Source organism: Bradysia coprophila (assembly GCF_014529535.1).
Source record: "Bradysia coprophila strain Holo2 chromosome X unlocalized genomic scaffold, BU_Bcop_v1 contig_38, whole genome shotgun sequence".
NCBI lineage: Eukaryota > Metazoa > Arthropoda > Insecta > Diptera > Sciaridae > Bradysia > Bradysia coprophila.
In genome coordinates this window covers 469,558-492,088 of record NW_023503327.1, presented here as the reverse complement: position 1 = coordinate 492,088, position 22,531 = coordinate 469,558, and the positions used below count along the sequence as shown (strand labels likewise).

Below are 22,531 nucleotides of genomic sequence, written 5' to 3'. Positions count from 1 at the left end.
TCAAATTTGATAAATTTGACTATCAAGGTTTTAGTCAACTATCAAATTTGATAGTCAACTATCAAGTTGTTAGTCCACTATCCAATTTGAAGTCAACTATCAAGATGTTAGTAGTTCACTAGCAAGAGATGTTTACACGTTGAAAGATGGGCATAGAATGATGAAATTATTCTTCCTACTAGTTTCATGCACGTCGAAAACAAACTTATATGATTTTTACCCACACTACCAAAGCAAATCAAATCTCATCAAAGTAATCTTTTTTAATTGAGACTATGATCAACAGTATAAAATCCCGTTTTTCGCGGATAGCTTCCAGATCCTTAGTCCTACATAGCCCATCTTCGAACTTAGCATCGGGATTTTAATTCCACACATTTAAAAAAAGAATCATCCAAATTGGTTGAGAATTACTCAAGTTATCGTGCCCTCAACGATTTTTTGTTACCCACATTTAACGTTTTTCATAGCATTTCATACATTTTCAATCACAGTGAACCCTTCTGTTACCCACATTTTTCGGTATTTTCTGGTGTAAGACCCTGACTTCCAGTCAAGGGAATAAGTATGAGCATCTTTGTTTGTATAAGTGAACCAGCTGAAAAGCCGCTGGAGAAAATTCACGCCTAAATTCCACTGACGTCCACTGTAGGTGATGTTTTCAAATAAATAGTTTCTTGATACTGTCTTTAGTTTTGATGCAAAGCAAACGTCTTTTAAAAGCCTAAAGTAGGTTAGGTCGGCTGAGTAGGTTCAATAAAGTTTCCTAATTTGCACAGAAATCGCGCACTTGAGGTCTATAAGAATCATCCGCGAAATTATGCTGCTTAACATAGAAGACAGATCTCTCGAAGCTGTACTTAATTCCACGGGGACGGGTCCAACAGACGTTACGCTCAATGTTGTAGGTCAAGGGGTCAATTTCGACAAATAACCTTAAGCAACTTATGAACAGGACGTCAAGACGTTGTAGACAATTACGAACAGCACTATTGGTGCACTGGAAACCGCCGTCAACAGCCTAAAATCTTCTAAGAATTCTCCAAAGAAAATTGCTTCGTTTCGATTGGCTTTCAAAAACTGTACTTTAGGGAATCAAACTCCATTAAATAAATCATGGAACACACGTTGAAGAAACGTAAAACCGAACCATCTAATACCGCTTAGATCGAGGCTCTAATAACTAAATAAATAAAAAAACGTTATGACCGAAATAACGACATAAAAGTAAATCTTCAAAAAAAAATTTATTGGAAGCAATTTTAGTGCCGTGTGTAGTACTTATTGAATTTCAAAACGAAAATTCAATGCTAAAACGACAATATTGAATAGCTCCCCGCACTATACACACGTAGACGTATATGCATACATAATAGGAAATTGTTATCAACTTAGTGACAACAGTGAAGAACACATTTTTATGGCATAAGACAATTTAAAGTGGAAAAATATCTAAAATGCAGCTGATACTCTGCTCCCCCTTATATGCCGGCGCGTTATTCTGTGTCTGTCTCTTCAAAAAAAAGAACCATGTGTATACGTTCGACATATTTTGTCTACAGTTTCATTCCTTATTATGTCAAGAATGAGAGCATGTTTCGTATGAAATGCTGAGGTCGGGCGGTCTGACACATTTTCTTACTTGCGTTCTTCCTAAATGAACAGTTACATTGTGAAAGTATGATTCCCACTTAACAAAAAGTACTCCGTGAGAGAGCAAGCTGTCAAGTAAACAAAGCAAAAATTGAAAAAAAAAATTCTATTTTGTGTCTCACACGGTAAGTGGAAAGCAAGCATTAGTCTTGATTTCTACTAACGAGCTAGGCACTCCGTTTTCTATCCGTTTACTCTTTAAACAATAGAAAAGAGGCGTGGTTTAGCTAAACGGTGGTGAAACCGAGTGGTTTTTTGTAAGTGGAAATCAAGCCTTAAACAGAAATGAAAATCTTGGAAAGTTGACCGGAAATATTAGCTTGCAACAAACCTACCGTTTAAGTAGAAATAACTAAAGATTTGCAGGTCCTCCCGGGAAACGATCTATTGTTGCCGGTAGCTTGTATCGTTTTATCGATTACGGAAAGTGATTCAAATCGAGATTTTTCAAATAACAAATTAATTAATTACAGGCCCAAAATAATTTAGGACACACGAGAGAGTTGTAAAGAACACAGACGGGAGTCCTTAAAAATGTGGCGGAGCGGATGACAGAAAATTGGAGCAGTAGACAATTAGTGACATATCACTCCCTTCCATTTGCGTCTGTATTTCCATTTTAGAAATGCATCACGTATTGCAGAGCTCTCCAAAACGAGAGGTTGTTCACTTTCATTACGAGGGATTCTTTTGAATTTCGACTGACCGAAATCGGCGCTATTTTTTCCGGGACTTTTTTATATATGCCTAGTTAGGCCTTGGTGCCTAGGCCCCAAAACCAGTCTCAGATATTTTTGATCTTCCATACCTGGCTGGTTGTAAGTGGCCAAAAGTCGAAATATGAGGTTTCGTAGTTCGGATTTTATTTCCGTAAGGTGGCGAGGACACGGGCGTGTATGGGTTCGTTGGAAAGCTGAGGTCAAGTACTCCTGTGGCAAATATTAACTTCATAAAATTTGATGATAATCGGCCGAAAATATGACTTCCAGAAAATTTCTCAGAATCGATGGAACCTCCGTGAACTTTGATGAGAGCTGTGACCTCACTAATGCAATTATTTGATTAAATTATTACTTATTATGAATGTGGAGGACCTCAGCTTTACACCGATATCCATATTTAGTAGTTTGGTACGTGACTACGTAACAGATGAAAACTGTGTGTTTCACTCCGCCAAACTACCAAACTAGTAAATATGCGTATCGCTGTAAAGCTGAGGCCTTCCACATTCATAATAAGTAATAATTTAATCAAATAATTGCATTAGTGAGGTCACAGCTCTCATCAAAGTTCACGGAGGTTCCATCGATTCTGAGAAATTTTCCGGAAGTCATATTTTCGGCCGATTATCATCAAATTTTATGAAGTTAATATTTGCCCCAGGAGTACTTGACCTCAGCTTTCCGACGAACCCATACACGCCCGTGTCCTCGCCACCTTACTGAAATGAAATCCGAACTACGAAACCTCATTTTTCGACTTTTGGCCACTTACAACCAGCCAGGTATGGAAGATCAAAAATATCTGAGACTGGTTTTGGGGCCTAGGCACCAAGGCCTAACTAGGCATATATAAAAAAGTCCCGGAAAAAATAGCGCCGATTTCGGTCAGTCGAAATTCAAAAGAATCCCTCTACGCAAAATTTAAAACAGCGATTAGCCGTGATTACTTGGGATAAAAGACTTATACATTAAAAAAACCACGATTTGTAGTTGGATGGCGATGTTTGACATTGTTAATCAGTTGTTAATCACTGGTTAATCACGTTAATCACTGCGTAATCATCGTAATCATGTTAATCAAAAGAAGTGAGCCACCACTCGCTCCAAAAACGTTGTAGACTTGGATGGCAAGGTGGTTGAGTCCATTTCTCAATCGATTTATAAGAATCTAAAGATCGGGGATCCATAAAAGACGTCCCTACTATTTTCGGTAGTTTTATACATTGCAATGGCATGTCACACTAAGCCAAATTGCTCAGAAATAGAGTTCTTTTTTGTGTAAAATGGTTTTTTACAGTGTTTTGCAGTTGTGTGACACACTGTCAAGTTTCAGAGAAGTCAAAAACCCTCCACAGAGACTTGGTTCACTTCACTTCAGTGAATGCTCAAAATTAATCAATTTTATATAGCCACCACCCCTGATGAACAATATTGTACAATGCACATACAATATAAGGAAATGCAAACAACGAAATGGAATCCGATGCACTGACGATGTATTACAACTGCAGTTTTACTCCACACATTACTCGGATAAACTTTGATGTGTAGTTCTCGGTTCTTTTTTTTTACTTTAATTTATCTTCTCAAAGTTGGGTTGAAGTATGTACAAACAGTGAAACAACAACAACTACTACAACAAACTGTACATTAAAGTTTAATTCCTTAACTTTAGCCTAAGGCCAACTTTAACAAGGAAATAGTTTTCCATTTATTGTCACCCAATTCCGAAGTTTGTTCACAAATCCCAAATTCCTTGAGAGAAAAGACTTTTATAGACACAATTTGTCAAACAAAATAATTGATTGGAAGTAGGTTATCTAAACAGCTATGTGGAGAGTTGAGTCGAAACGATGTTATTTTAGAGATAGATATATAGCTTTGATGTTGTGTGTTGGATGATTCGAGTATTATTATGTGAGTTTATGTACTTTACAGATGATTATATGAGTATATTGACAATTTGTATCAAGCTCTAGAGAGCAGCCAATAATGTCTTAAAGGCAATTTACGATATTGGCATTTATAGGTTATCGTTATCAGTTCAATAAATGAAGAAACAGTAAATTGAGGCTGTTGATGCGAAACAATGCACAGATTGATGTACTTACGAGTGTTGTTTACTTACAAAATTACCGAGAGACATTTAATTGCCATAACGTTCATTACGCATGACCGCACGATTACACATTTTTAAAATCAAGTAAAGCAAAGCTAATGGCCGTTGAAGGGTCAAGGTTTTTAAACACAAATTTGCGCCCGAACGAAAAGTATTAAGTGCAAAAGTAGATTTCGTGTTCGCAAATTGTTTTTTCTTTACATAATAACAGCATGCATAAGCTTTCGTTTAAGCGAATCTACAAGTTGTCGAGATGGGGTGTCGCCAAGTTTAACGCACCACATTATGTGTGTGTTGAAAGAAAGCACTATGGTGAAGATAATCCTGAATTTCGGAAAACGTTCTTTACGTACAGTTAGATGCATGAACTTGCTTCAGCTGTTTTTCAGCTGATCCACCCAAACAATCAGAACTGCCTATTCGGTTTGACCACTGCCAAACAAATATAAACAGGAGATCAGGTGAAGAACAGCTGAAGCAAATTCGTGATGAGATTTCACTGTCTCTGACTGTACGCCCACTGATTGTTTTCTTGGTCGATTTCGATTTCTTTTTAGCCCCGTACGAAGTACGAAGGGGCTTATAGGATTACGATGCCGTGTGTAATTGATGGAATTCGAAGCAGACGGTAAGGGCAAAGTGTTTGCCTATGTTCATAGATAACGAATCCGCAATAAAAATTTTGTCCGTCCGTCCGTCCGTCCGTCTGTCCGTCTGTCCGTCCGTCTGTCACGTCGATATCTTGAGTAAATCAAATCCGATTTCAAAAAAAAAAAATTCCCTGAAAGATAGTCAAAATAGTGAGGCTAAGTTCGAAGATGGGCGATTTTGGGTCGACCCTTCCGGAGCTGGGGCCCAATAAGTGCCTAACTGTTTTTCGACGATATCTCCAGACATTTAAGCACTACACTTGTAAGTGATACGTCAAATGAAAGGTATTTACAATACCGATCGACAAAAAAAAAGTTTATGAAAATTGGATGACCGACTCGTGAGTTAGACCCCTTGGTGTGAACTAGGTACAGGGCGGCAAGCCGTTTTTGCTTGTAGGTTGGCCAAATTTGAACGTATTTAAATGGATTTTGCTTTATTAGATAGGTATTGACCGTACCAATCAGGGAAAAAAAAGTTTATGAAATTCGATTCACCGGAGCGTGAGGTCTCTTGGAGTGAGCTTATGTGTGGCTACTCGGCCGTACAGTGAAGGTGGTGTTTTTTGTTAATATCTCGAGTAAACTTTGACCGAATTTCAATTTTTTTTTTGTTTGAAAGGTACTAACGAATGTAAAACAGCCGTACTACTTTCCACCTCCTAACAAAATGGCCGTCGGCCGCCATTTTGGATTTTTGTAAAATCAATATAAATCGGTGAAAATGATACTTATACTTAATTTTAGGTCAATTCGAAATTTGTGTTACATTTGAAAGGAACGTCGTACGGGGCTTCGTAATTGCGCTATGCGCAATTTTTAAGACGTACACATTTCATAAGAATTTTACTTTACCGACGGACGACGGGCGCAGTAGGCTTACGGTAAGAGTAGGGCGACGGACGAACTAGGGTCACGTACGCAATAGATGTACGGGTTTGTACGGGGCTCAGTCGCACCAAACGCTCCGACTGTTCTGACGGCTCGTTTCTGTTTAAAAGAATTGTTCTGCTAGCACGTTTGAGTGCAAAGATGTCTTAGGTATCTTTATTACCGTCATTAGCAGAGACCAATTATAAACTATGAAAAATATGAATTTCTAAACTTAAAAGTTTCGGGAATAGATTTTCCTTTCAGACTCCGATTGTTAAAAAGACATGAGTTTGGGACAGGGCCCACGCTCTTCTTGTAGAGTTGCATGACCGTTAAATTTAAGGTGCCACTATTATACCACTCTGAATTGTTTTGCTGTTCACTGCTATGACATTTATGTACGACAATGGGACATGAGGATAATATGAATTGACTTTCCATCATTGAGAGTATAGTGAATGGTAGCACAATGGAAAAGGCTTTTGTGGGGTTAGGTGTGATCATAACTCGCACGTATCCCGTCAAATTCAATTTTCAAAAATTGTTTTGTTTTCCGTTCAGACAACGAATGACGAGAATGCGAAGACAAAAAATAATCGAAATTGTTTGCTCACGAATTTTCCCATTGACATTTTTATTACAAAGTGACATCAACATTTTAATCCAATGTCTTTGCGTTACAAAATAAAAGTACGACCCATAACCTGACACTAATCTAAAGGCGCGTTGTGCTATCACAAAATGAATTTCATTACGAAAACATCGAACAGAGGAGACACGACGAGAACGTATATAGAAGAAGCAAAACAAAAAATCCACCAAACAACTTGAAAAATCATCTTTCATAAAACGTTCGGTGTGCGGTTCAAGTTCAATCCGTTTACAGATAATTGAATGTGGCAATGTGGAATTGCCACATACCGACACGACAGACTTATCTTTTGCCATTATAATTAATCTTATAAAAATTAGTTTCGTCGAGACCTTTAATTAAATGAATGTGGCGTTAATCCTTTTTCGTTTGATGGGAGAGAACAGGGGGTGTACAAAAAGGGTGCACAAAACAATTTCCATGAAATGGTTAAATTGAAAGAGATCTTCTCAACCATAATATCAACTATATATCCTTCGCCACAATACACGTTTTCATCAGTTTTCATTAGTTAATCATATTTACATTCGCTTCAGTTATCAAGAAATTAGATTTTGTATTCCAGTTGAGTGTTGTGTGTGAGTCGTGAATAGTATGTGTATATATAGACGTTCAAAGGGATGACACATTCACGAAACCTTTTTCGCTTTCTCTATCCGTTCTCCTATCTATATTGCCGTTATTTCGATGTTTTGTTTTAACACAATATTTTTGATGTACCCCGGAAAACGGGCACAAAGGTGCCGATAAATAATACCATTGAGATATCGGGTATAAGGTCCCTGACCATGATTTGCTTACGTAAATTTACATGCAAAATAAATTGTACCGCAAAACACGATTTTCGTGGACTTTGATTTGCGGTATAGTTGGTGTGACGCTTTGGAATACCACCAAATAGCAGTCTCTATGTAATTTCATATGAAATACCGCAAACGCAACTCTCGATCCAATTAAACGAAATTCATTAAATATTAATTAGTTACGAAGCCAAATGTTCAATCTTCATAATACAGTTAGCCATTACTCCTATACATTAAAGGATTTCAAGCAAATCATATACAAAGTAAAAAATTGTCACGATACCACAAATCATGGTCAGAAACCTTACGACTGTGTGTTCAGTTTTTAGTGCAAAGGTTGTGTTGAGTTGAAAACATATTTATGCAAATTATGGAAGCAAGAGAGCATGTAGTTGTTAAGGGAAAGTTTACATTATTTGGTTATAAATTGAAATAACAATTTTATGGAAATTTTCTTATCGAATTGAATTGTTCCCCTGTATCACGACTATATGGATGATTATGCGGTTTTCATCCGTATGCAGACTTGTGAATAGGCAATGGCATTAAGATGAATTTTTTTGTTTGGGTTTTTATTGGTTTTATTTTTCAATAATTCCTTGAATGTATTTTGAACCGAATGTTAGCAACACTTGTAACCATTTACGCCGTAAACCGTATATTTTACGGTTTGTGAATTTTCTAGTCTTTTTCTGGAAAAAAAAGAAGTTACCGATATTGCCAATGGCTGAAATGCTTAATAGGTGGTTACAATACAAGTGAAAAGATTTTTCAAAGCAAGCATCCTACCATACCACTATTCCATAGATTTTAATCGGTTCGTGATCCTGAAGGGTTTTCCTAACGTTTGCAGTCTTGGAAGGGCGCGTTTCCCCATTTAAATTTATAAAATACCATTTCTGTCATTTTCTATAGAATCTGTCTCGCCAGTTAGACTTTATGAAGGTACTGAGACGTCGAATATTTTCCTGTAACTATTTAAAGCCTTTCTTTGATGATAAAGTGGAATTCTAACTTTTAGATCGACATTGTACTACGACAGATTACAAATTTTTATTGACTGTCCCACGTGAAAGTTGACATTACATAGCCCACTATTACATGAAGAATGTTTTCGGTTCATTTGCCATGAATTCCTTTGTGATTGTCAAGCTTCGCATAGGGCAGACAATAAACTAGAATACAAAGGATGCGGCTACGTAATTCAGAAACTACCGTATGATAAGACCAGACTCACAAGTGTATGTTTTGTTTAGCAACTTACCTCGATAAGCCTATTGAAGTAGATGCAAAAGTTGTTTAAAAAAACATTTTCGTTAACAAATTTTGCAACTATTTAAGCTGGCTCAGACCCTTCTGAAGTAGCTGCAAAGGTTATTGCAAAAAATATTTTCCTTTTACCAATTTTGCAACTACTGCAGGCGGTAATTTTATGGCTTCAACACATTAAGTGGAGAAACCTCGATTTGTGTAATGCAGAAAAAATGACTTCGATAACTGAAGGTTGTTACTTAAAGAAGCACACCCTTGAATCTGCTTTTATCACAAAATGGTTACTTCATGTAATGAATTACTTACGCAGCATTCAATGTAATGGACTGTTACATAGTTCTACAAAGAAATCCGCGTTTTTCATCAATCAAACATTTTTTCCGGCGCCATCAATATGTAAAACATTGTACGTAAGTGTTGATTTCGACTTACATAAAAAGCACTCCGTTGACTCTTTAAACAATTGAAAAGAGGCTTGGTTTAGCTAAACGGAGGCAAAACGGAGTTGTAGCTCGCGGGTAAATTCGAATTTTTAACTTTTCCGGCCTAGTTACGTAATGGTTACTTATGACATGGCGTGCAAAGTACCTTGTACCGAGGTTCATACAACGGAGGCATCTAATTCTGAAAACAAACGAGACATTGAAAACGTGTTTTGGTCCTAGTTTTCATTGACAAATGCAGCAATCGTAATTTTCGATGGAGAAATTTCTAACTTTATTTGACAGTTGCGACAATTTCGTCATGAAAACAAGGACCAAAACATATTTTGAATGCCTCGTTTGTTTTCAGCATAAAGTTTGTAAATTTTGAACATTATGATGCTGAGTTGCATAAATATCTATTCCATAGTCATTACGAATGGTAGTAGAACATTGATTACGTGAAGTAGATAGTGACGTTTACACTAACGGTATGACCCTGAAACAGTGTAACCATGAAAAATTACATGGTACACTGTCGTAATTTATTGCTCTATTCGATAAAAGTAATATTCTGCAACGGGTACCAAAAGAGTCGAGTTTGTCAACTATCCCATTTCACCCGGTATTTTATTTTTACGTTAAAAGTATAAATACATTTTTTTACTCATTAGTATTCTAGAAGTGTATCCTAATACACCAACTCCAAAAAGCGGGTTAATATTCAACACTTACGTATGACAAAAACGTGTTGTGTTTTTTTTTCGTCTTTAATTTTTTTTTTCTTCTTCTTCCTCTCCGCAAATCCTTTCTTTTACTGGATTTTATTTCGACAATCTTCAAATTGTTGAATAAGAAATTATTTCGAAATTAATTTACAAAGTAAAAAGTTTGCCAAAGAAATTTCCCCGACGATATGGATCCCGAATATACAAACGAAAATATTTATAGCGATGGTTGGTTCGGTAAAAACTTTTAAAATTGCGTGCGGTTTTTTTTTCCTATATTTTATTTTCGGTCGCCAAGATTATATATACCTGAAGTGGGTTATTTACAATTGAGCTCTTTTTCTCTGTTGCTTTTTTATTCTTGCTTTGATATTGTAATTTTTTTGTTTGAATAAATAATTCTTCAATCAGAGAGACAAACAAGCAACAAAAAATATATAAAATGTAAGGGATAGACACCCAATAAAAAAAAAACACAGAAGAAAAGTGTTTGTCGTTTCGATGACTGACGCTGAAAGCAAAAGGACATGAATTATTAATACATTTCCGACACATTGTAGTTAATGCTCAATTTACTTCTGGCCAATTTCTTTTTGCATTTTTGTGGGTTTTTGATGTGACAAGATGTTATTGTTTGAACTAAAGTAACTTTTGTTGTGACTCGAACATCGGTTAAAGGAGCTTGGGGTTACCCACTCAAAAGATAAATTTATATTATGCAGCGGAGGGTCGAAGTTGGTAAATTATTCAACGAATGGAATTGTGTATGGTGTGTATTAATCTTTCATATTGAATTTTAATGAAGATAGATCTTTTATTCACTTGCTGTAGTGGGGATTTGGTAAGTAGCAAAATATTTGTACGCACAAATCCTTTACGGTGTGTCGCCGCACAAAAAAAATGAGGCTCATTGTCACTTCCCAATTCTATTTTATTTTTTGTCTCTCTTTGTTTCGATTCAATTTTGTGAGCAGAAAAAAAAAGTCCGATACGGCGCGATATTACCATAAAATACGAGAAAAGTTCTGAAAGATTTTCAAATATTAAAAAAAAAATTGAGGGAATATAAAGGGATTAGCAAATTAATTCAGATTGTAAGATAGCCAGAGTGAGCTTAATCAAATTTTATGTGAAAGGAAGGTTGAATGCAGTCGAGAAAGCCAATTAACGAACATTTTTTTAGGATAAGTGAATCGTAGATCTTATGAATCCGATTTTTGGTTAAGATTTTTATTTAGGATGACATTAGAATAGAGAAGTCGAGAAATAAGAAAGTTACTTTAACTGTATGTCGCTGTACGTTATCTGGGAAATGTGAGATATTGTACAATGTTAAAAAGACTCAGATTATTTGTTTCGATTTCCCCACTCCTCAATAGGACTGTATAAAAACTGCAAATAAACCTCAAAGTTATATGTGAGATCAACGTACTTCAAGCACGAGCGGTACTCTAAATAGGTTTTCCTGAAACCTGACAGTGACTATAACTATGCAATGACATATTAGCGAGACACATAGAGGTAGACTACCTAGAGGAATTATGACTCCAAATTCATTGAAAAATTATATCACACACACCAATAAAACGAAAACGTCAACGGTGAGACATAAGGGCATCGCTGGTTTTTTTTACGTTATGCTTTAGCAACGGACTAGAAGAACATTTAAGTACTACCCGAAAAACCAAGCTAAACACAAGAAAAAACTTAAATCTGAATTTGAATTTGAGTCTGAATTTGAATCTGAAAAATTCAAAAAGCCTCCAAACACACAAAGCTCAAAACCTTCAACAGAAGGTTCAAAGAAAAACACTTTTAAGAAAAACTCCTTTTTAAGAAAAACTTTCACGTCATTGGCACAGGATCAACTAAAATGCCTCAAGAAATCGTAAACTCAGGATAAATCATCCCAAAAAACCTTTCAATATCAATAAAAACGGAATAAAATCAGGATTTAAAATAAAAGTAAAAGCTAACAGCAAGAATCAATGAAAAATCAAAACAACAATAACATGAGAAAGAAACACAAATAAAAATAAAAACAAAATTAAAAAATTAAAAACAAAGAGACAAAATAAAACTTAACTGAGCATTTCAACTCATCCCTTACCCTCAAACCATTTCCCACTATAATGTCATTGTAACTATGAGTGATTAAGACTATAGAGTCGTTTATTTGGCAGCTGTCGACTATACGCAAGAAGATAAAGTTTCCAATGTACGTCGAAACTGAAACAAACATTTTACTTCTGATACGTATTGTGTACATCTAAACCGTTGAATTTTACGTGTAACATGTATAATTTGCGGATAAGTGAACCGTTGGTCTTATCGTCGTTGATAAAGTGAAGATAAGACTGGTTCACACATCCGCAAATTGTCCAGATATCATGTAAAATTCTACGTTTTAGACGACTTATTTCTTTTGGTACACAAAAATTACGTTCTGTACACAAAACATACATTTTGTACACAAAAAGTCAATTGTGTACACAGAAACCATGATTTTGTACACAAAAATGATTATTTTGTAAATAAAAGTGATCATTTTGTACACAAAAGTGATCATTTTGTACACAGTAAGTTCGTTCTGTACACAGTATGTTCGTTCTGTACACAAAGAAGAATCATTTTGTACACAAATTTGATGATTTTGTGAGAGAGAGAAGAATATATTTATTCATCGACGTTATTACAATGTTGGCCTGTGGGAATCGGAATAATGCGAATTCTTATACATGTGCATTTGAATATTTAAAATTTTGAATGAGTAATCTAAATATTGTATTATTGTGTTATTAATTTAAAAAATGTTAGGTAAAAACATTGTACATGAAAAGCAGCGCCGCAGGCCGTGAACTTTAAAAAAAAAAAAGAAGCGGGGTCGAGGGGCGGCAGCCCCCGCAGTGGGGGGTCAAGGGGGGTACAGCCCCCCTTGCGGGGCCGTAAGGGGCAGAGCCCCTAGCGGGGTTTGGGGCAGAGCCCATGAACGTACGGCAGCCTGCAGGGCGTAAAGAAAAGCTCGCCGCAGGCGCGGGGGTTTGGGGCGGAGCCCCCGCACAAAGAAAATACATCATCCTACAGTAAAGAAAGTGTATGAAACAAGATGTAGTCCAATGACAAAAGATTGAATTAAGCAAATATACTTTTGAAAGACTACAGACACAAATTACACGTTCTCTTCTCTAACTGTATTACCTCTTCTTTTTGGTGCCGTTGTTCTGTTAATTATTAACTTCTAGGAATGAAAGTGCTGCTCAATGCAATTTATGTTTATAATAAAAAAATCTCTCAAAATCAAAAAACACAGCCAATTGAGAACTCTCATTGTGATAAAGCTTCTTTGTTTTGTCACACTTGATAACTTATGTGCTGAGATCGCGTAAAGCTAATTCAAAAAATTGCTAGAAGCTTAACAAGATTTTGTGTACGAATAGTGTTTTCTGTGTACGTTGTTACGGTTTCCGTGTACAAAATCAGTTATGTTTGTGTACAAAATATTTTTGTTTGTGTACAAAACAGACCTTTTGTGTACAAAATAATCAATTTTGTGTACAAAATCTTTAATTTTGTGTACAAAATATTTTTTGTGTGTGTACAAAAGGGACGTTTTGTGTACAGAACGTACTTTTTGTGTACAAAATGAAATGAACCGTTTTAGACGTACAAAATACGTATCAGAAGTAATAGTATTTTTCCTAAGAGGTTTTTTTTAGCGATTTAGAGTTTAGCGAGTTCTGGAATCGAGTTCTAAGTGGTCGGCATTACACTAAATTTTTAGGTGGTCGCCATTTCCCCATTTTTTTCTAAGTTAGAAACAACCTCAGCGATACAAGACTTCAAATAATTAGAAACAACGTTTTGTTAGTGTGTCGGAAATGAGCGACAAAGTCGCGATATTTCAACACTAGATAAACAAAATATTTTCATACGTAGAATGCTTACATCTACAATATAAATTGGAAGTTTCACTTTTTTGCGTGTATCATTACTTTTGGTTAAAGTGCGTTGGTGAGGTGTTCCTTGGCAAAGGCTTTATGGGTATCGACATTTTTGATCAAAATTCCTAAATTTACAAATTAGGAAATTTTTAGGGTTTTTTAAGAATCGTATGGAAATTTTAAGAATTGAATAAACCTTAGAGTAATTATACCTAGAGAGGAAATGACGAACAGAATTGCGTAAAATTTGTGGTCCCGACATGAAATACGTAATGTTTGATAGTGTGAGTTTTTCCCTACTAAATTGGTGGGCAAATTAGCGCAAAAAATTTGAATGTGCCTACTAGAAGGTTTCCTTTTTATTTTAATTTGAGAACCACGATATGAACTGATATCAACAAACACAGCGAAAAAAATAGAAACTGACCCATCTTGTTTTATGCAGCAAATTAGTTGTGCAATTGTTTGTTCAGTTAATTGGAAAATTTTCTTCAGCCAATATCAGTCTCATTTGAAGGAAAATTACAAATCAACAAACAGATGCAACTCGAGCAATTTTTTATTATGCACTTAAAATTACCGAAAAAATAAACAGGCATTGCTTATAAATATTAATCTTATCAAAATAGTCCCATGTGTGAATAAATTAATGAATTTTGTGTACACACAAATTTAATTAAAGAAAATGACCGCATTTGTTTTCTACACATTATGACAGATATATTGTAGTTCTCTTTGTTTTGAAAATAGTTAAACATATTTTTTACATGCTACATGCTTCGAAGACCGTACTTTTCATGTTTGAAGCACGTCTTTCGACGCTCTCAGCATGTAAAATCCATTACTCGGGATAAAAGTGCAAAGTCTCGTTTTCGTGTGTTTATTGACCTCGGCTTCGCCTCGTATCAAGAAAATTCACACGAAAACTCTACTTTTCATCTTTTTATCCCTAGTCATGTAATAGTTATTTATGTATCTGGTTTGGACGCTTGTTTTTAGGCAATTTCGCGAGTTGTAGCCCGAACGAAGTGAGTGCTACATGCGAAAGTGCCTAAAATCAATCGTCCAAAACAGATACTCAAAAAATTTTCATGGTCGAAAACCAGAGAAAAATCTCAAAACTTCCTCATTTTCGTCCCCGTCACATGAAAAATACTATTACATGCCTTTGGTTTTCCCTAGGGTCGAAAGTGGCTTATTACACAAATAGGGAAAACAAGATATTTGGTTTAGGTTTCAAAAGCACGTAATATTATATTACACACTTGTCACGAAGAAGTCAAGGCTTGCCGAAACTGATAGTGACAAGTGTGTACTCTATTTTATTACATAAGCGAAAACGTCACAACAAAATAACCTGAAGTGTAAATTTTGAATTATTCTTCTAGTTAACACGTAGGGGATAATGCTCGAGCAGGCTCTTTACGCGCTCCGGAAAGTGCTAAGGGTTGATTTTTTGAAATTTATTTGGAGGTATTCCTCGACTCCCTTAGCACTTTCCGGTGGGCCTAAAATTGACAAGTCACAATAACCGGCAACGTCTTTTGACATCCGATAAAATCCATTCTTAACTCGGGATAGAAGTTGAAAAGTCCTTTGTTAGTTAAAACTCATTAAACTCATTCTATTCTAAATCCCAACCAAAATCTCTTCGAGAAAAGTGTGACGCAGTCTTTGAAGTACAATTTCTAAAACGAATGATATCGCTAGAGTTGACGCTTTCAGCTTCGTTACGCAAAAATTAAATTTTACACCCAATTTTAGTTCAAACAAGCTGGCTTAGTTTTTCTCATCATCTGCCAAATAATTTTTACCAAAAAAAAATTGACTGGAAACAACCAAAATTTTACCAAAAAAATCTGCGTCGCATGTGGCAGATAAATTTTCTTGCTGATCTGTTCCTGAACATTTGTCACTTTGCGACGCAGTTTTTTTTGGTAAAATTTTTGTTGTTTCCAGTCAAATTTTGTTTTGGTAAAAATTATTTGGCAGATGATGAGAAAAACTAAGCCAACGAAATTCGAAAATTTGACGAAATTCTAAATTTGACGAAATTCGAAAATTTGACGAAAATCGAAAATTTGACGAAAATCGAAAATTTGACGAAAATTTGACGAAAATCGAAAATTTGACGAAAATTTGACGAAATTCGAAAATTTGACGAAAATAAAAAATTTGACGAAATTCGAAAATTTGACGAAATTCGAAATTTGACGAAAATCGACAATTTGACGAAATTCGAAAATTTGATGAAGAAAGTAATTCTCTATCTGCCACCATTCAAGAAATATCTCCAAAACCCCAATTGACCCACCCATTTCCAACTTTCGCCTTTTTTCACAAATGCCCTTCTTTTCTACTCGTAACTCTGAGACTTTGCCGAAGAAAGTAACTCTCTATCTGCCACCATTCAAGAAATACCTCTAAAAACATAATTGACCCACCCATTTCCAACTTTCGACATTTTTCACATATGCCCCTCTGTTCTACTCGTAAAACTCTGAGACTTTGCCGAAGAAAGTAACTCTCTATCTTTCATAACCCAAAAAAATATTAGTCCTTTCATCCTACGCTCGAGTAGCTCAAAATTTGGTCACTCTAATCACTCTAGCTCAAACGAATCTGAACCGATTTTTTTAATTATTTTTTTGTTGGAATCATGTTACGAATACCTTTCATTTGATGGGTCGCACGCCTCTGTAGGTTTCAATACAGCTAAGCTACAGCCGAAAACGCGTTCCCGACCCTCGAAAACCACACTCAGAAACCACTTCGAGGCCAATAAAACAAAATTCTGGTTTTTCCTGGGGTAATGGCGTATCACAATTTCATTTTTATGCCCACCCTGAGGTTCCTGCAAAATTTCATGGAGATTGGCTGACTAGTTTCCGAGATCGTCCGTCGATAGATAGATAGATAGAAACATACAGAGTAAGTTGAAAGATTTTGATTGTTTGGGAAAAGTCAATTTGGTGTATTTTCTATGAAAAGTGCCAATTTCAAAACGATGTATCTCCGGTAATTTTAAAGCTACATAGTCAAGTGATTGCTCGTTTTGTTCGTGTTTAAAGCGAGAATATTATGAACTAGGTTTTGTGATGATATAGATCAAAGGGCAGAAACTGAAATGTTCGGCTACACATAGTTGACGCGTCTCAAAAAATTTTCTTCGTTCTTTTTTGGAAGTTAGACTGCGTCAAGTCCTCCGCTAACGCTCCGGACATGATAAATAACGCATCTACACTAGACAACTTGCAGTCCGGGTACATCGTACTTCGATAGCTTAAATGAAAGCTTAAACATGAATACACATCACAGCTGATTCATACGAGAATTTTTTTTTGTTGTCTCCTCCAATACCAAAAATTACCCTTACTCGACAAAACTGTCTATTTGCTGTAGAACCAAAAAAAAAAACGAGTATATGTGCAAGCTTTTATTTGCTAACCGAACCCGTTCTTCTAGTGGATAAGTCTGATAATACAGCTCCTAAAACCTAATTTTCCCCATACCCATCAATCACCGAATGTAAACAAATCTCAACTGTAATTTTACATTTAAATGCAAAATAAATTACATTTTCTCAAGTTCAAGTTAAGAAAATAAAGAAAATAAACAGAAAAAAAATAATCGAGAATAAGCGAAGCAGCAACAACAACAGCAGAAAAAAAAAAGAAAAGAAAAAAAAACCATAAGTACACTTCACCTTCGACGATCTGTCCTATATAAATAAATAACATGCAAGAAAAATCTTTACCATTAACTACCTTTCAGGTGTAATAATAGAAAATGTAAGGGAGACGAAACGGAGCAAAGGAAAACGAAAATGTTAAGCGAGAAAATGCGTGGTTCGCATAAAAATACTTTTCCCCTGAAGTGAGTAAATAATTGAAAGAACATTATTACAACAACGAAATTACATTAGTTTAGTCAAAAGGTAAAAGAATGGAGAACAAACAGTGGAAAGTTTTTTTTTTATATAATATTCTATCGCCTTTCTTTGTCGGGGCTGGCTGGGTGTGAGAGAATATCGTATAACAATATGTTATAGGTTTGTTTGGCGTGAACAAAATCTAGATCAAGTACCATATTATGAACACAGCCTCGTAGCATCACTTATTTCATATACCTTTCGCATTTCTATTATATTATGTTCCCGTAGACAACATATATCCATTTACACAATTGAAAAAGTTTTTTTTTTGCTGCTCCACTCCTCGGTCGTACTTTTTTTTTATGTTAAAGAATGTTGTACATAAAACCTTAAATAGCACTTCTTACGGCACGAAAAGAAAACCTAACTTAGCCGATAAGGATGAGGTTAAATTGCATTTTATGTTAACAGTCAACATTCATAAGAAAATGTATAAAAATTATCTCCCCTTTGGTTTATTTTTATTTTTTTCTTCTTCTTCTTCTCTTCGCTTTTATATCCATACCATCGTGCCATCCACACCATGTTATATCCTATCCATCTATACACAATCATGTATATATACAATGTATATTATACGACAAGCATTTACAGGCATGTAGGCATTTTCTGTAATTTCCTTTTTCAACGATTTCCAGAGCGCACAAAAGTCTCCATATCCTTATACTCCACCACTGTCTCCCTTCTACTCTCCTCTTTTTTTCCATTTCATTCAACTATCACTTCATAAATTTCGATGTTAAAACGATTCTATCTGGGATGATTTAACGATAAATAAATATTTAATAGACATCATAAAGTAATATTTATGCGTTACATACACAAATGATATTACATGTGTCTAGAAATGTGTATTTCGTATATATAAATATGTTGTGTCGTGCTGTATTATATTGTGTATATATCGATGTTGAACTGAGATACACACCAGCAGCCCAACAACGACAGCAATCTCTGCCCTCTTATGTTTGTTCAATGTTTTTGCTTGCCGCTTTTGCCCTCTTCAAAATTTCATATGCCACAACTTTTCGGGTACATATTATGCAATGAGTAATTCCTGATGTCTTATCAAAGTTGTTTATTTATTTATTGAGGCGTTATACGAGTGGATGTTTAACGAGAAACTTCGTTTATCTTCAATCTATTACTTTAATGTTTTTCGTATTACATTTGGATTCCATCGTGAAAGCTGTGCTTCGATAGCGAGAGGAGTGAAACGAAATATAGTTTCTTAAAAGGGTGTTTGTCATGGTCCCAACGTATATATTATATATTGAATAACGAAACGTTTTCCACTATCTCCCATTTCCATATTAAGACGCACTTTGACCTTCAAAATGTCTGGCTTATTTACCGAAGTCAAATGTCAAAGGTTTTTTCTTCCTTCTGCCGGAAAAAAAGGCGCACCATATAACGAGGCATCATCAACATTCACCGAGTAAACATCTTATATCTACATATATAAAATGAACGGGAGACAGAGTGTTATACGGTCGCATTGTCAGTAAATTATTACCTCGTTTAGCGTTAATCCTTTGGGATGTTTAAAATTACGTTTTAATATTGGGGCCCCCACTAGCGTTAGCAATCACTTTTATAGATAATGGCAAATTTAATTAATGAGATAAAGCAACGCAAGTTCTGATGTCAAAACCAATTTTCGGTATAGGCAGATTCAAGGTGCGCTTATGAAGCCAAAAATCGTTGTTGAAGTTTGTATAATGTAGGGGATATGATGTATGAATAAATGGGAATCTGATACACACAGAGTTTCGCACATCACTTCTTATATGGATTTAGCGTGGAGGTATTTAGAGGCGCTTAGCTGTACACATGTTTTATATCCCAGGCTGTTAAAACTTATGTGTATAGTGGCGAATGGCATAAATATTTAACGGCGAAGTAGTAATGATCTATACGAAATTAACTATCCGTAGGACCGTTAGTATTTGCAGGGTTGTTATAGCAGCAGTTTTTCTGTCATAAATTCGGAATCGACAATAATTTTGTGTTTCATTAGATAACGCAAAATTATTTCAGTTCGCTCATACTGCAGAATACGTATGTAGGATGAAAGGATTTATGAAGGAGATGTATGTCCTTAAGAGTCAATTTGCCAAAACTTCGAAAAACTTAAAAACAAGCCATCGGCGATTTTTGGAGGGTATGCAGTAATTGAATCAGGGGACCCTCCTGAGTCATTTGCAACAAAAAAAATCCTCGAAATAATTATGTTTTCATGCCAGAAATCATAAAAAATTGTACTGAGTGAGGGTGATTAAAATAGTTTTTGTTGAATATCACCAACAACTTGTAACGCATTTATCTGAAATTATGGTGGTTGGCAGAGGTGTTGAGGACGCATATGTTGACCTTTAAAAAATTTCGAAATTGTTTCGTGTATGTGGTGCAGTAGCTATTTTAGGGGGAAAAAATTCCAACTTTTGGAGAGTGTTTAAAAAAAACTACAATGATAGACTTGGAAGATATGGGTATCGTTGCGTAGGTAGTGATCTCTGCTATCCATGACACCATGAACCTACCGCGGCACGACTTTCGTTGAGCTTCAATTTTGATTGAAGTGTACTAACACAAAAATTCTCTAGAATTCCAAATTTTTTCGCGTCTATTTTAATTTTTCTGACGTATGAGACAATTTTAAGTCAGGGCGTGAGTTACTGCCACCTTACGCTTCGGAAAATTTCGCTCAGGATCTTATAAAATTTAAAAAAAAAAATCCAACTAATTCAATTGTGTCATACCGTCCTCGGGTATCTCCAGACTTCCCAGACTTCCCAGTATGGCCAGTGCGGCACTGTATCAAGTGTTTACTAGCATATATGATTATAATATGCTAGTAAACACTTGATACAGTGCCGCACTGGCAATACTGGGAAGTCTAAAGATACCCGAGGAACGTATGACACAATTGAATTAGTTGGATATTTTTGAAATTTTATAAGGTCCTGAACGAAATTTCCCGAAGCGTAAGGTGGCAGTAACTCACGCCCTGACTTAAAATTGTCTCATACGTCAGAAAAATTAAAATAGACGCGAAAAAATTTGGAATTCTAGAGAATTTTTGTGTTAGTACACTTCAATCAAAATTGAAGCTCAACAAAAGTCATGCCGCGGGGAGGTGCGGTAATTCGACAAATATTCAGTTTTGAGCAAAATAACACAATTTAATCAGTTGGGAAGAGAATATTCTATTTTTCGCAAAAACATTGAAATCTCGCAACTGTAATCAACGTTGTCAATCTTACAGTGAAACAAATTATTTTAAATTTAAAATCAACGATGAGTCGAGTCGTCATATACTTCAAATTTCATTTATTAACACTCACGCCTTTTATGCGAAATAAATCGAACATTTATATCAAATGTTTAAATATCGCGCTATTCGGATGTTTTCTTAGTGACAGCAATAAATACACAATTGTACGCTCACCACAAATTCCGATGTCATGTTTGCATTGTGCACCATGCGAAAAATGAAGACATTTTTCAGAAAAAAAACATTTTGCTTTCGTTGGCGTTAATGCTTCAAATTGAGATGTAAAGCAAAATATGTGGAGTTGTCAAGCGAGCAGCTGCATTTCGACAATTTCGTCAGAAAGTGAAACGGTTCCAAAGTTTGCCTATTAAAACTGCCACCATACTGTCAGAAATAATTATAAATTATTGTTTGACGACCGAGACTCGTCTCCGAAATGCTTTCAAAATGCCGTCGAAATGTCGTCGAATGCATTTTTCTTCGTTTTGCTTCAAATTGAATTTTGAGTTAAATGAAGCACTATTTTGTCAATTTAGAGCCCAATATCGATAAAAAAGTAAACGTTTCCCCTTGTTGCCACACAAAATTGTAGGCTTTATGTCAGTAATGATGTGAAAACATCATTCGAAAACAGTCGTTGCCGGGCTTTTGACCCCGGCAACGACTGTTTTCAAATTATAATTTTTCATTGTTACTGACAAAAAGCCTACAATTTTGTGTGGCAACAAGGGGAAACGTTTACTTTTTTATCGATATTGGGCTCTAAATTGACAAAATAGTGCTTCATTTAACTCAAAATTCAATTTGAAGCAAATCGAAGAAAAACGCATTCGCAGACATTCGACGGCATTTTGAAGACGACTTGGTCGTCAAACAATAATTTATAATGATTTCTGACAGAATGGTGGAAGTTTCAATAGGCGAACTTGAGAACCGTTCCACTTTCTATCGATATGCAGCTGCTCGCTTAAAAACTCCGCATATTTTACTTTAAATCTCAATTCGAAGCATCTACACCAACGAAAAAGCAAATATTTTTCTTCTAAAGACGTCGTCATTTTTCGCATGGTGTACAATGCAAACAAGACAGCGGAATTTGTGGTGTGCGTACAATTCGTATTTATTGCTGTCACTAAGAAAAGCTTCGAGTAGCGCGATATTCAAACATTTAGTTTAAATGTTCGATTTATTTCGCATATTAGGCTAGAGTGTTAATAAATTAAATTTGAAGTAAATGACGACTCGACTCATTGTTGCTATGGCTGATTTTACATTTAAAATAATTTGTTTCACTGTAAAATTGACAACGTTGAGTACAGTTGCGAGATTTCAATGTTACTGCGAAAGATAGAATATTCTCTTCCCAACTGATTGAATTGTGTTATTTTGCTCAAAACTTAATTTTTGTCGAATTACCGCACCTCCCGGTAGGTTCATGGTGTCATGGATAGTAGAGATCACTACCTACGCAACGATACCCATATC

General features: G+C 35.5%; 1 protein-coding gene across 3 annotated transcripts in view; it reads right to left on the bottom strand.

Annotated features, from left to right (window-relative positions):
* The window catches only part of LOC119069619 (potassium channel subfamily K member 1-like), a 58,767-nt gene that overhangs the window by 6,297 nt on the left and 29,939 nt on the right, over window positions 1–22,531 (bottom strand). The window contains exon 1 of one of the 3 annotated variants that reach the window (XM_037173710.1): window positions 4,063–4,169. The exons of the other annotated variants lie outside the window; for them this stretch is intronic. The gene's annotated coding sequence lies outside the window, so the exon portion shown is untranslated. Of the gene's footprint in view, window positions 1–4,062; window positions 4,170–22,531 lie in introns of those variants that run through there. 3 annotated transcript variants of the gene reach the window in all.